Raw genomic sequence first — 14,194 nt, forward strand, 5'->3', positions numbered from 1 at the left:
ACCTGAGATGGGTGGATTACGAGGTCAGGAGTTCGAGACCAGCCTGACCAACATGGTGAGACCCTGTCTCTACTAAAAATACAAAAATTAGCTGGGTGTGGTGGTGCGTGCCTGTAATCCCAGCTACTCAGGAGGCTGAGGCAGGAGAATCGCTTGAACCTGGGGGGCGGAGGTTACAGTGAGCCGAGGTCATGCCAGTGCACCCCAGCCTGGGTGACACAGCAAGACTCCATCTCTAAAACAAAAGAAAATGTTTAATTTTTAAAAATACATTTTATAAATTAATTATCCCTTAATAAAGCTGGGGAAATAAATAACATGCGATGAATCATACACCATAAAAGAAGAAAATACATAATTTGCTTAAGATCACTCCCCTGGTAAGGGACAGGACATGGATTCAGACCCAGGTTTGCCAAGCTTCGAAACCTGCCTTCTGTCTGATATGCTGCTGGGCCTAGCCCAGCCCACTCCCCAGTGAACACCATGCTCTTCTTGTGGCACAGGGAGAAATCTGGAAGATCCTCTGGCCAGAGGCCAGCTAGTTCCTAAAACAGCAGCTTTGCTGTCTCTTGTCCCTCTCCACAAGGGGAGGAAGGAGCCCTGTGCTAGAAGTCTGGATAGGCTCAGTGAAACTTCTTCATCTCCACTCCTGAGTTTTATCACTTAAACACTGGTAATGATCACATCTGCCTTACATACTGCACGATCTTACAGTGGTCAGATTATGATGGTGACACTATTCCCAATAGTGACTTTCATAAGGTACAAAGACATGCCCGGGCATGTTGGCTCACGCCTGTAATCCCAGCACTTTGGGAGGCCGGGGCGGGTGGATCACGAGGTCAGGAGTTCAAGACCAGCATGGCCAATATGGTGAAACCCCATGTCTACTAAAAATACAAAAGGGCCTGGCGCAGTGGTTCACGCCTGTAATCCCAGCACTTTGGGAGGTCAAGGCGGGCAGATCACGAAGTTGGGAGATCAAGACCATCCTGGCTAACATGGTGAAACCCCATCTCTACTAAAAATACAAATAATTAGCCAGGTGTGGTGGCGGGTGCCTGTAGTCTTAGCTCCTCGGGAGGCTGAGGCAGGAGAATGGCGTGAACTCGGGAGGTGGAGCTTGTAGTGAGCTGAGATCTCGCCACTGCACTCCAGCCTGGGCGACAGAGTGAGATTCTTGTCTCAAAAATAAAACAAACAAACAAACAAAAATAAATAAATAAATAAATATAAAAATACAAAAATTAGCCGGGTGTGGTGGCGCACACCTGTAGTCCCAGCTATTCGGGAGGCTGAGGCACAAGAATCGCTTGAACCTGGGAGGTGGAGGTGGCAGTGAGCCAAGATTGCGCCACTGCACTCCAGCCTGGGTGACAGAGCAACTCTACGTCTCACAAAAGAAAAAGGACAAAGAGGAAACTGATTTCCTCCCAAAGCTTAGGTTCCTTTAGCAGCCTGCGTGAAGCATGGATAGATGACTTTGACATCTCCATGGGGTTGGTTTGCCTTTTATTTTTATTTCTTTTTTTAGAGATGGAGTCTTTCTCTGTCATGCAGGCGAAAGTGCAGTGACACAATCATATCTCACTGTAGCCTCAAACTCCTGTAACATCTTGATTTACAGTACCTATAGGAGATCACTGGTTAAGACAAAAGGTATAAGGGACACTGATGAGTCAAATTAATGAGGAGCGTAACAGTTCTGATTCTCCATGTTCTCAGGATGATCTTCACCAGCCTGGAACTCCTGAGCTCAAGGGTTCCTTCCACCTCAGCCTCCTGAGTAGTTGGAACTATGGGCATGAGCCACCATGCCTGGCTCTGTTTACCTTTTTGAAAAATAGTCTCTGCAATGTGTTTAGTGAGGAGACTGACTGAAATGACAGCACACTTAATGCCTATTGGCTCCTTGCCCCAGGAGGACATCGCCAATCATGCCGTGGTTCAAGCTCTAGGAATTTAATCTAGCACAAGATCCCACCTTGGGCAGGAGGTTGCACACCACAGACCTGTGCCTGGGGTGTTACTGGGCTGACCGGGGTGACATTCATACATGAACGAGTCAACTTCACACGTTACTGAAAATCAGAAAATAATTGCTTAAACATTTTCCCTCTGAAACAGAAAGGTTTGAGAATCCGAAGCCGGTACTAAGTGGGAGAACAGTGGATGTTATGACCTGGATACCCAGTTCATCCCTCAGGTGATCAGCTCTAGCCTCTGGAGACCAGGCGGTTGCCCATTATATGGCCTTAAGTGGTTTCTCCAACTTGGTATCATAACTTCTTGGTTTATTATTCCCATAAGAGAACCATTGGTTAGGACAAAAGGCTTCATGGACACTGATGGTTCAGATTAATGAGCATAACAGTGATGATTCTCTGTGTTCTCATCAAGATGACCTCCACCAGACCTTAAAGTTAGAGTCATCCAATCAAAATGTTTATACAGGAGTGATGTCTTGTTGTTCTGTCCAATTTAACTGCTGTTTATTGAGGTAAACGCTATTCATCCTTGCAATATATACATTGAGGTGGTGTGATTATAAGTCACAGCTGGAAATCTCTTTCATCTTGCCACCTAGACACTAAACATCATAATTTTAAAAACAAACCTGGAAATTCTATACCATTTAAATGTAAAATTTACAAATGTCCAAGAATTAAAGCAGTAGGGCTTCTGTATTATTCATGTCATAACACATAGGTAAGTTTTCTCTGAATTTTAAAAATTTACACATTTAATATGTTTAAGTGATGTACATTTACATCTTAGTAACTCAACTCATCTTTCGTCTTGTGTATTAATCTGAAGTAAATGAAGTGGCAGATATCATTTGTGAAATAGAGGAAATTATCTTGATATTTTTGTTTGCTTTTTTTTTTTTTTTTTTTGAGACGGAGTCTCACTCTTTTGCCCAGGCTGGAGTACAGTGGTGGTGCCATCTCAGCTCACTGCAACCTCTGCCTCCTGGGTTCAAGCGATTCTCCTGTCTCAGCCTCCTGAGTAGCTGGGATTACAGGTGCCCACCACCACGTCCAGCTAATTGTTATATGTTTAGTAGAGATGGGGTTTCATCATGTTGGCCAGGCTGGTCTCGAACTCCTGACCTCAAGTGATCCACCTGCCTCAGCCTCCCCAAAGTGCCGGGATTACAGGTGTGAGCCACCACCCTGGCTTATCTTGATATTTTTAAGGACGGTATTGCATTTTATTTATTATTGGTTTTAAAGACAAGTTTTAGAGTATTCTGTCGCCCCCACTTACAGGATTTTGCTCTCTCACCCAGGCTGGAGAGCAGTGGTGCAGTCACAGTTCACTGCAGCCTCGACCTCCTAGACTCAAGCAATCCTCGCCACCTCAGCCTTCCGAGTGGCTGGTGCTGCAGGTGGATGCCACAGCACCCAGCTAATTTTTAAAATAATATATTTGGTATAGATGGTGGTCTCATTTTGTAGCCCAGACTCTTCTCAAACTCCTGACCTCAAGCAATCCTCCTGCCTTGGCCTCCCAAAATGCTGGGATTACAGGGGTGAGCCACTTGGCCTTTAAAGCACTTTATTGATTGATTGATTGATTGAGACGGAGTCTCACTGTCACCCAGGCTGGAGTGCAGTGGCGTGATCTTGGCTCTGCAACTTCCGCCTCCCAGGTTAAAGAGATTCTTCTGCCTTAGTCTCCTCAGTAACTGGGACTACAAGTGTATGGCACCACGCCCGGCTAATTTTTGTATTTTTAGTAGCAATAGGGGGTTTCACCATATTGGCCAGGCTGATCTTGAACTCCTGACCTTGTGATCTGCCCACCTCAGCCTCCCAAATTGCTGGGATTACAGGCATGAGCCAATGCTCCCAGCAAAGCACTTTAATAGAGTATCTAAAATAATATATTTACTTAAAATGACTTTGTTATATAATCATGTAATATGTTATTTTTAACAGGTCTTAGGGTTGTACAAGACCACTTATTATGAAAGTTTGTTTGTTTTTGAGACAGAGTCTCACTCTGTTGCCCAGGCTGGAGGGCAGTGGCATGATCTCCGCTCACTGCAACCTCCTCCCGGGTTCAAGTGATTCTCCTGCCTCAGCCTCCCAAGTACCTGGGATTACAGGCATGCACCACCACTCTCAACTAATTTTTGTATTTTTAGTAGAGACAGGGTTTCACCATGTTGGCTACGAACTCCTGACCTCAGGAGATCTTCCCACCTCAGCCTCTCAAAGTGCTGGGATTACAGGCATGAGCCACTGTGCCTGGCCTGTTGTGAAAGTTCAAAGGTCAGCAAAGCTTGGAAAAATCTAAAGCGAGGAAGAAGTCTGTGTTACTTTTCTAGGATGGCCATAGCAAACCACCACAAATTGGATGGCTTAAACCAACAACGTTTTCTCTGACAGTTCTAGAGACTTGAAGTCAAGTGGTCAGCAAGGTTGGTTCCTTCTGGAGGCTTTGAGGGAGAAACCCACTTGGCCATACCTCTCAGTTTCTAGTGGTTGGAGGCATTCCTGGCGTTTCTCGGCTTGTAGACACATCCCTCAGTCTCTACCTCCATCTTCACATCACCTTTTTCTATCTCTGCATGTCTTTTTCTATCTCTTACCAACACACACTCAGTGGATTTAGGGGCTGCCCTAATCCAGGATGATCTTATCTTGATCCTTAACTAATTATATTTGCAAAGATTCTGTTTCCACGTAAGGTTACATTCTGAGGTTCCAGGTGGACAGGAATTTGGGAAGGGATACTATTCAACTTAGATGGTTGCTTACTTTCTTTTCTTTCCTTCCTTTCTTTCCTTCTTTCTTTCTTTTTGATGAAGTTTCGCTCTTGTTGCCCAGGCTGGAGTGCAATGGTGCAATCTTGGCTCACCCCAACCTCCGCCCCCCAGGTTCAAGAGATTCTTCTGGCTCAGCCTCTTGAGTAGCTGGAATTTCAGGCATACGCCACCACGCCCGGCTAATTTTGTATTTTTAGTAGACATAGGATTTCTTCATGTTGGTCAGGCTGGTCTCGAACTCCTGACCTCAGGTGATCCGCTGCCTCGGCCTTCCAAAATGCTGGGATTACAGGCATGAGCCACTGCACCCGGTCAACCTAGATGCTTTCTACTCCTCCATTTCCAGTTGGAGGCAGAGTTACAATTCATAGTCCTAGCCCACTCATCCTCTCTCCTCTCTCCTCCACCCAGATCCTGTGCCTCCACCTCCTCCCAGCTTAGCTAACTCCTATTGGACCATGAACCACTGCCACTTCCTAAGGAAAATCTCGCTATACACATCTACCCCCAAAGCAAGCCAGTCCCCCTTTTATAAGTTTCTGAAGTAACCCGTGCTTTTGTTGAAGCATTCTTCATATAGTGTTGTTTTTTAAATTTACATAATGTAAATTTATATTATATATTTTGTACATTCTATTTTCTGTAATATTTTATGCTATGTAATACTTTATATAAAGTATACTTTAGTTAACGATTTGTATAATTCTTTTAATAAATTACACATTGACTGTGAACTCTGTGAGGGTATAGGGACCAACTGATTCATTCATTGCTTTGTATCAGCACTGAGCCCAATGACATCACTCAAGTTTTGAACCATATTCTCTTTATAACATCACTTTAATTTTTCAGAGGAAATCTGTTCCTCAGCACAAGACTGACCCCCTTCTGGGTCTGCTATTGACTGCCTCATCAGGAATTCCCCTTTTGGGGATGCAGGCTCGGGGAGTTGTGTGTTTTCTTTATTCAGCCTTCATGTCGCACAAAGCAGGGAAAAGATCTATGGTTAGATTTTGTGTTGTCTGAGGGATATCTACATTGCCTTGGAATCTGAGGCAGGGCATTTAAAATACAGCTCCTTTGCGCAAACTGTAATCCCAGCACTTTGGGAGGCCGAGGCAGGCAGTTCACTTTGAGACCAGGAGTTGGAGGTCAACTGGGGAAACATGGCGAAACTCCATCTCTACAAAAAAAAAAAACAAAAAAAAAAAACCCAAAAAATTAGCCAGGTATGATGGTGTGCACTTATAGTCCCAGCTACTAGGGAGGCTGAAGTGAGAGGATCCCTTGAGCTCAGGAGGTCGAGGCTGCAGTGAGCTGTGATCACACCATATACTCCAACCTGGGCAACAGAGTGAAGTCCTGTCTCAAAAAATAAAATACAGTACAGCTTCATTCATTGATCCTATTGAGATTTAAGAAAAGAATGGCCTAAGGAAGCTCACTTTTCTTATTTGTTCTTCCTCTCGGTTGTTTTGTTTGTTTGTTTTTGAGACAGTGTCTTGCTCTGTTGCCCAGGCTGGAGTGTGGTGGCGCCATCTCGGCTCACTCCTGTCTCTGCCTCCGGGTCCAAGGGATTCTCCTGCCTCAGCCTCCTGACTAGCTGGGATTATAGGCACACACCACCACGCCCAGCTAATTTTTGTATTTTTAGTAGAGGCGAGGTTTCACTGTGTTGGCCAGGCTGCGCCCACCTTGGCCTCCCAGACTCTGGGATTACAGGCATGAACCACCAGCCTAGTCTCAGTTGCTTTTTTCCCCTTTCCCTCCCACCGTCTATCCACCACCCTGGCTCCAGGTAGAGAGAGAATTGGGTCATCTAAATTTTAAAAACAAATTTTCTTTAGACATGGTATCAATAGTCTTTGATTTGGAACTTCAGCCATATGAAAGGGCCTTGTAAGGGGCCTTTGGACTTAGTCACACATTTGTTTTTTGAAGATGTCCCCAATGAAATTGGACTTTGTCAACTTTGTGCCTGATGATTTAAAGAACCCCCTTTTTCAGCTCTTCTCTAAGAAACAGTGTTGACATTTTCCACAGATCTGCGTGTGTATCTTCTCTTTAAGTCATTTCTGACTTTCAGCAGTCTTTTTTAACTCCTCTCTTTTTGCTCAAAGCCAGAGTACCTGGAGGCCATCCCTTTTGAGAACAGGTGGTGCCAACATGTAAATCCTTGGAGAAGTTGGACAGGGAGGGAAAATAAATAAATCTCACCTGACACTCTCAGCAGGCCAGAAGAGCTTGTCTCAGAGAGCTGCAACGAGTGTCTCAGGAGGAAATGTCTGCAGAGTCAGGGTGTGAAGTGTTAACAACAGCAAGAACCCTATGGTTGAGTGGTGCTCTGTCCTTGGCAGTGCAGTGCCCTGGACCTCCCCTGGAACTTATTTTAAGCCCGTTAAGCATCTGGTGAATTGTGTATCTCAAGTCCTGAACCGGGACTGCTGCCACCCGCATTAAAGCTCCAATCTGCATGGAAAAGGAGTGTGGTTTGCACCCCAGCCTGGGGAGCTAGAACAAGTTGGGATGCCCCTGTATCTGTGAAAAGTATCTGAGAGTCTCAAGGGAACAGTGCCACAAGGGAAAACTCTTACCAAAGTTTCCTCCCTACCTCACCCAGAGATTTGAGGAACTCCTCTGTTCAAATGCTTTTGTTTCTGTCCCCTTCCAGATTCTTCCAGATCACACTCTTCCTGGTGTGAAGTTCAAGAAATAATTTTTCTCGGTGTTTGTTTTTCCACGCAGCCTCTGGCTTTGATTTTGCTTTTGGATGCTTTCCGTTTTCTCTAAATAGGAGGTTCCAAGTCTACTGTGTGCCATCTGACTCCTATTTCCTGCTGAGAACACTTGGTAATGAAGTGAGTTCCTAGTACTCTAAAACACGTTTGTGGCTCAAAAGCCTATACCTGCTCGTACCTCTGAAGTTAGGCCAGACAAGAGCAGAGGCCCCAGCTATTCATGCTGTGTGCATTTTCTCCCAGAGCCAGAGTTTTATGTCTACAGAGACCTTCTCAACATTTAAAAACCATCACAATATTGACTAATGGCATTATAGTACGTTTAAACATTTAATATTACCACAACCGAGCTTTTGAAACTCCTGCCTCAGGAAAGGGAAAACCTTGATTTTTTCCTTTTAAAGGAGGCAGATGAGCCAAAAGGAAGGGCTTTTGCCCAAATATTTGTGACAAATGGAGGGAAGATAAGAAAGCAGCTGTTCTGACCTGTAGGCCAGAACAGGGTAGGTGCTGGGAGAGGCAGGGGCTGTGCACGCATACACATGTATCTGATTTATTCGTGGCAGTTGCTTGTGTCTGTGGGAGCAGCCTAGCCTGCATGTTTTACAGAATATTCGGGACCAGCTGATCCCGCAGCCTCGCTGGGATGGGCAGCCTCCCAGACTCCACCTTGAGTCTTGGGGCAGTTCCAGGACCTCTGGGATCATCCTCAGAGTTCAGGTCAGGCCAGAAGGCGTTCACTTGCCCTGGGAGTTGAGAGTCAGACTCTGGCTGATGGACCGGGAAGCAAAACAAGAGTCCAACATTGGTCTGTATTTTGAAAAACATCTGTCTCATCTCTCTCTGGCAGAAGAGCGTGGCTTGCAATTAGCCCCACTCTATGCTTAGGGTCTACACTAGCTCAATCCTCCAATGTCCAGCACCCAGGCATGCCCGCACACACCCCCATCCTTCTCAGTGCCATGACTTAGGCCCACCCAACCCTCACAATAACTCTTTGCCTCAAGGGGCCACCAGGGGCTCTGCCTCTAAGGTACATTTGCCCCAGCTTTCCAGCCCTTGAGTTTTAGAGTCCATTTCTGACTCTCTGCCTGTTCATGTGAACTTGATTTTTCCAGAGATCCTTTTTTTTCCAGACATGCCTATGGTTCCTTTTGTCCCATTCCTAACGCAGAATCTGTTTGGACCCACCCCCCTGTGTGAGTTCACCTTTCAGGGCTTCCAGCCTGGACGGTCACAGCAGACAAGCTTCACTAGTTGACCTATGATTACTCAAAACGTTTCAGATGGAGAAAGGAACTTACGGTAATTGGTATTTATGTGTGGCAGGTGGGAAACCCGCCATCTGAGTCCATTATCCCATTGAAGCCTCCTGTAGGTGATGAGCCTGAGGGACTCATCTCTGAAATTGCGTGGCTTGCCCAAGGGCCCAAATGGCAGCGCTGAGACCTGAACAAAGGATAATATTGCACCAGATAGTTAATATTCAGATGAATTTGGACAAAGCTCTTTAGGTATTCGGGACAGAGAATCCTAACTGGAAGGGGCCCTTTTTGTTGTTATTGTTTTTCCCACTACCAGCCCACAGATTGAACAGAAATCTTCGTGGATGCCTTTCATCCAACCTGGCTTCCCAAATATGCCTCCAGCATCTTCTTTTACATCCAGATTAGCTGAGTCCTGTCCATTCCTGATCAGCCTGTTTTGACGACTGTTATTTCCCACCATCTCCGTTTTGGGAAATATTTGGTTGGTACAACACTAATTGCCGTTTTTGCTCTTTTTTTTTGAGACGGAGTCTGGCTCTGTCGCCCAGGCTGGAGTGCAGTGGCAAGATCTCCGCTCACTGCAAGCTCCGCCTCCCAGGTTCACGCCATTCTCCTGCCTCAGCCTCCAGAGTAGCTGGGACTACAGGCGCCCACCACCATGCCCTGCTAGCTTTTTGTATTTGTAGTAGAGACGGGGTTTCACCATGTTAGCCAGGATGGTCTGGATCTCCTGACCTGGTGATCCGCCCACCTCAGCCTCCCAAAGTGCTGGGATTACAGGCGTGAGCCACCGCACCCGGCCGGTTTTTGCCATTTTAATGGCACCAACCCAATACTGATAGGGCTCCGATGAGTGGAGGAACACCAGGTTCTTTCTCTCCAGTCAAATTAGATAAAAAGACACGGACACACGTGGAGTGGTTTTAAGGCGTGGTGGAGAGTTTAATAAAAGGCAGAAGGAAGAGGCTCCCCCACATACAGAGAGGGAGTGGGGCTCCAAAGCCAAAAGAGGAGACCCCCAAGTGGGGTGGAAACCAGCCAGGTATATGTAGAGGCTGGAGGAGGCAGTGTCTGGTTTGCATAGGACACAGGGGATTGGTTTGACCAGACGTGTCATTTACCTAACCTGCAAAAACACTGGCCCTCCCACCCTATCCCTATCCTTTTAATATGCAAATATAGGGCACCGTGATATTCTACACACGTGGGGATATGTGGGGGTGGCCATGTTGCCAGGCACATGTGGAGCAAGGGCAAGAAGACAACAGTGAGAATGGCCATGTTTGGGTGGACCCAGTTTCTAATGGCCTGTATTTGCATACCAAAGGTTGCCAGCTGTAAGAGCTGGGGCTTTTCTGGAGCTGCTTTAAAAATGGAAACTTCGGCCAGGCACAGTGACTCACCCCTATAATCCTAGCACTTTGGGAGGCCAGGGCAGGTGGATCCCCTGAGGTCAGGAGTTCAAGACCAGTCTGACCAACATGTCGAAACCCCATCTCTATTTAAAAATACAAAAAATGAGCCAGGCATGGTGGCACACACACCTATAATCCCAGCTACATGGGAGACTGAGGCAGGAGAATCACTTGAACCCAGGAAGCAGGCAGAGGTTGCAGTGAGCCTGGATCCCGCCATTGCACTCCAGCCTGGGCAACAGTGAAACTCCATCTCCAAAAAAAAAAAACCAAAACACTTAAAATGCAATCCTTTAGCAAGTTAAAAGTTAAAGTGGGACAAGTCCTCCTTGGGTTGTTTGAAGCTGCAGCCCTTTTCCTTATCCAAACCTGGTCATGATGAGCAGCATTAGGATGGGACTTTGCCACAAGGAATCCTAAGGTCATGGTAAGGGTTTTTTGGGGAATCAGACAGAGGCAGAATTGAATCCCAGCTCTACCGTTTTCAGCTTTCTGACCTTGGGCAAGTTAATCTCTTTAAACCTCAGTTTTCTTACCTTTAAAAGACAGATTATAAATTCTACCTTGGTAGGGTTGTTTTAGATTGAAATGAGCTGATGTGTGTGTGCAGTTAACACAGTACACAGAGTATAGTTACTATAGTTAATATTGGACCTTCCCCCCATGTCTTTTATAAAACCCACATTCGTTTTTGGAAGTTCTAAAATAAACATATCATTAAAAGCAAGCTTTGCATTTTCATCATTTGTGTTTGTGCATCCAACAATTTAGGGTTTCCTTAATGCTTCACTTACTATTATTTTTAAATTAAATCCCAGTAGATAAATTCAAATGCCTCTGCATTTTCCTTTCTGAATATAACTGAGAACCAGGGGTTGCAGAGAGATTGAACCCATCACAGTTCCAGCTGTCAACAGACCCATGAAGAGTGCACTGATGAGAATCCAAGACTTAAAAGTTGCTCTGTCAACATCTGTAAAGACATGGCTTATCCGTTTTTCTAGGCCAGCGTTCTGTTGGTTTAGTTTTCTTGTAATCAAAGTCCTATAAACCAAGAGGAAAAATTTGAAAGGATCGTGAAGACAGATGAACAACAGGGAAAATATCCAACAAGCTTGGCTTCTAAGGAGTGTGTCCTTTGCTTGGGGTGGAAGGTCACAGAACTTAGCAAGCCAGTCTGCATGAGCCATCATAGATTAGGGGACTTGCCAGCCCAGTCAGCCTGCCTGCCTGCCACAGAGCCTCTGAAAAGAAAGAGAAAATCAGATCTTCAAAAATGCTCCATACACTGCAGAGAAGAGATTCAGGAGAACAGTGTGTGACCTTAGCCAGAACATGTTGATGGGGATAGTCATTTTTGTAATTTCTTGAATATCTTTGCTGGTTTCAAAACTGTGAAATAAATTCAGAAAAGAAGCCCACTATTTTGATGGAAGCTGTTTTGACATAAATGAAACCAGGCTTGGCACAAGGTGGAGGCAGTCTCTGGCCCAGGCAATGGAGCGGACGCTGGGAAGAATTGAGGCGAGCTGGGGAAATTGTTTCAAGATGGAGCTGGATCCACTTGAAAGCGGAGGGAACTGGAGGGTACAGACATGCCATCAATGTTTGAATTTGTGTGTGAGGAGGATCAAATGCCTTCCGAGATACATGGACCCACGGGAATCTCCCTTCTTTTAGAGTCACCTCTGAGGAAGGTAAGGAGAGTGGCCGCCTTTTGGATGCTGTACTATGCGGGTTTGAGGATTACTTACTGGCTGGTGGTGACCTGTTGGATTTGGCTGGTTTGGAGAAAGGCAGAAACAGCAAATGTGCCAGCAGCTCTCACAGTGGAGGAACACGGGAGATGTGGCAGGGGCAGTGTGCAACTCAGCCCTTAGATCATCTTTGACACACTTTTCAGGGTGTGGTGGCCTTGAGGTTAGAAGATACATCAGACATAATCTCTGAGACACGGTCTGCCTTCAGTTATCCCTGGGCGTTGATAGTAGCCTCTTCCAAGGCAAGGCTAAGGGCACTGCTATGTGTAGGAAAGCGCAGAAATTGCTACGGGCAATGCACCTGGCAGGGCTGAAGACTTAGTGAGGAGGATGCCCTGGATTTTCTGTTGTTCAGCCCTGGCCAATCTTCAGCTCTGAAGGACAAGTCATAGCAAAGCCCACTGTGATATGAAAGACATGTTTTTGGCTGGTCCAGGGAGCAGGGTACAGGGGAGGTTTGGAAGTTTATTAGCACATGAGCCAGGCAAAGAAAGTAGAGAAGAGATTTGGACACGAATACATAGAGAAAGTAAATAAAATGCAGTTGATATGATTGCATGGTAACATGAATATATTAGCATATACAACTGCTGAATGTTCTCTCTACCCAGAATCCACATGTTGAAATCTAATCCCCCATGTGAAAGTATTTGGAGGTGAGGCCTCGGGGAGGTGATTAGATCATGAGGGTGGTGCCTTCGTGAATGGGATTAGTACACTTACAAAAGAGACTCCAGTTTGTGACCAGCCTGGCCAACATGGTGAAACACCATCTCTACTAAAAATACGAAAATTAGCCAGGCGTGGTGGCGCATGTCTGTAATCCCATCTACTCTGGTGGTTGAGGTGGAAGAATGGTTTGAACCTGGGAGGCAGAGGTTGCAGTGAGCTGAGATCGCACCACTGCGCTCCAGCCTAAGCGACAGGGTGAGACTCTGCCTCAAAAATAAAAAACAAGCCAGGTGCAGTGGCTCACGCCTATAATCCCAGCACTTTGGGAGGCCAAGGTGGGCAGATCACCTGAGGTTGGGAGTTCGAGAGCAGCCTGACCAACATGGAGAAGCCCCGTCTCTACTAAAAATACAAAATTAGCCAGACATGGTGGCACATGCCTGTAATCCCAGCTACTAGGGAGGCTGAGGCAGGAAAATTGCTTGAACCCAGGAGGCGGAGGTTGGGGCGAGCTGAGATTGTGCCGTTGCACTCTAACCCAGGCAACAAGAGGGAAACTCCGTCTCAAAAACAAAAACAAAACAAAACAAAAAAACGAGACTCCAGAGAGCACCTTTACTTCATGCACCACATGAAGACAAAACATGAAGGCACCATCAGTGAACTGGGAAGTGGCCCTCGCCAGACATCAAGTCTGCTGCACCTTGATCTTGGACTTTCAGCCTCCGGAACTGTGAGAAATAAATTTCCTTTGTTTATCAGCCACCCAGTCTATGGTAATTTGTTATAGCAGCCCGGATAGATAAAAACGAAACATATTATATGCTATTACTTTAGCAGTGTTTAGAACTTCTGTTAACGAGGAAAGACTTGGTTGCAAGATGACAAAGTAGAGTTGGTTTGTGACGTTGGCACGGTGGGAATAATGTGGAGAGGATGCTTTCTCCACTGAAGTGGGGTCACATGAGCAAGCTTCGGAGGTGGAAGGGGCCACCAGGGGATTTATGGCCTAAACTAGATGGAATATTAGATACTCACTGGACTGATGTGAGGGGAAAGGATGTGTGAGATGCTAGCAGGACTATGAGGTCTGTCTCTTCAGGGTAATGGGGCATGTTAGGAAAGTGAGAAAGATACCACCAAAAGGACATGTTCACCCAGGCACGATGGCTCATGCCTGTAATCTCAGTGCTTTGGGAGGCCGAGGTGGGCAGATCGCTTGAGCTCAGGAATTCGAGACCAGCCTGGGAAACATGGTGAAACCCTGTCTCTACCAAAAATACAAAAAATTAGCCCGGCATAGTGGTGCACACCTGTAGTGTAGTCCCAGTTAGGAGGCTGAGGTGGGAGAATGGCTTGCGCCTGGGAGGCGGAGCTTGCAGTGAGCTGAGATTACACCACTGCACTCCAGGCTGGATGACAGAGCAAGGCCCCCTCTCAACAACAACAACAAAAAAGGACATACTCTCACAAATGGAGATTTTTGTAGGGGTTAAATGGCTCAAGAAAAGGTAGACCTCTAGAGATAGAAAGTGGTGGCTGGGACTGGAATGGGCATTAA

At 46.1% G+C, this 14,194-nt stretch overlaps 1 protein-coding gene and 1 long non-coding RNA gene across 6 annotated transcripts in view; both read left to right on the top strand.

Moving 5' to 3' along the window:
* The window catches only part of PDZD2 (PDZ domain containing 2), a 493,831-nt gene that overhangs the window by 337,241 nt on the left and 142,396 nt on the right, over positions 1-14,194 (top strand). The window lies entirely within an intron of this gene.
* Positions 11,405-13,397, top strand: LOC117064985. Its single transcript, XR_004429777.1, has 2 exons — positions 11,405-11,898; positions 13,176-13,397. It is a non-coding gene; the product is annotated as an uncharacterized LOC117064985 (long non-coding RNA).

This window comes from Trachypithecus francoisi, unplaced genomic scaffold (assembly GCF_009764315.1).
Source record: "Trachypithecus francoisi isolate TF-2019V2 unplaced genomic scaffold, Tfra_2.0 Lachesis_group2, whole genome shotgun sequence".
NCBI classification, from domain to species: domain Eukaryota; kingdom Metazoa; phylum Chordata; class Mammalia; order Primates; family Cercopithecidae; genus Trachypithecus; species Trachypithecus francoisi.